The sequence below is a fragment of the Amblyomma mixtum genome, chromosome 2 (assembly GCF_055824585.1).
Source record: "Amblyomma mixtum isolate Tamu chromosome 2, ASM5582458v1, whole genome shotgun sequence".
In the NCBI taxonomy this organism is placed as follows: domain Eukaryota; kingdom Metazoa; phylum Arthropoda; class Arachnida; order Ixodida; family Ixodidae; genus Amblyomma; species Amblyomma mixtum.
In genome coordinates, this window is record NC_143013.1 from 190,736,710 (window position 1) to 190,738,165 (window position 1,456).

The following is a 1,456-nucleotide window of genomic DNA, read 5'->3' on the forward strand; positions in this document are numbered from 1 at the left end:
TAAAATGCTCCCCTGTTTCGTTGTCTATGCGAACAACTTGTTGTCGATGAGAGAGGTATGAGTGAATTAATTGCAGTGGCAGTCCATGGACACCGCATTGTTGAAGCTTTTGGAGCAAGATATTGTGATTGGCAAGATCAAAGGCCTTCGAGAAATCTGCAAACACACCAACCACAAATGCCTTGTTCTCAAATTGAGACAGAATGTATTCTTTTTGCTCAAGCAGTGCCAGTTGTGTTGATTTACTTTTACGAAAGCCATATTAGAATGGCGTCAGCAAGTTACAAGCATCAAAGAATGCTAATAGCCTCAAATGTAAAATTTTCTCGAACGCCTTTGAAAAAATCGGCAGAATTGACACAGGCCTGTAATTCCTGAAGCCGTTCCTGTCACCTTTTTTATACAAGACAGTAACTTTCGCTATCTGCCTTTTATCTGGAAAGACTCCGGCAATCAAACACCTGTTAAAAAGGTCACCAAGAATCGCTGCAACGACATCGGTTGCGTACTTGACAGGCCGTATCTGGATGCCATCGGTATCACAGCTGGCAGAATTGTTTATATTTTTTAATAGGTCTGTCACTTCCTCCGCGTTAGTAGGGTGAAAGAAAAGCGACCTGTCGTTCATAGTATGCACATATTTGACCGCTTCAGTTGCTACTCCATTCGAACCTATATTTGTAAAGAAATCGTTAAATGCATTTGCTAGTTGGCAGCCGCACAAAAGACCATAATTCACTTGAAATTTCGGTGGGACAGCATGCGATTGGCCACGGTGTAACAGCATGTTTAATCGAGACCACAATACATCAAACCGCCCGTTTCTCACCTGAGGGAACGTAAAGTGGTACGCTATTCTTTAACTTATTCTTTAACTTTAACTCTTCTAGTCCATCCGTAGTAACAGGAAGCCTCTTATGTATTACTTTTGTTGGCACCAGAAGAGAAATGAATGGCGTTAAGTCAGTTATTGAAAATATCTCTGATTACGTGAATCATCCAGCATAATGAGCACATTATCAGTTAGTAAAAGTTGATCCACAAGTTGTCGACTTAGCATTGCATCCTCAGCGGTTGAATTGCTGTATAGCGCGCCGCTGCATTACCAGGTATTTTGGCGATCGTATCTGATATCGAACATAGGAGATACCTATTCGACTTCCCACTTTATGGTCTTCAATACATCGAGCGAGCATCTCAGATAGCTATCCATACTTATATCTGGCCCGCTACGTGTTCGAGAACGCGGAACGTTCGAGAGAGATCATCATCAGTCGGACTATACCCACTGTAGGGCAAAGGCCTCTCCCCTGTCCCTTCAATTAACCCTGTCCTATGCCAGCTGCGGCCCCCATATCCCTGCAAACTTCTCAATCTCATCCGCCCACCTAACTTTGTGCCATCCCCTGCTACGTTTGCGTTCTCTTGGAATCCACTCCGTTACCCTTAAGGACCA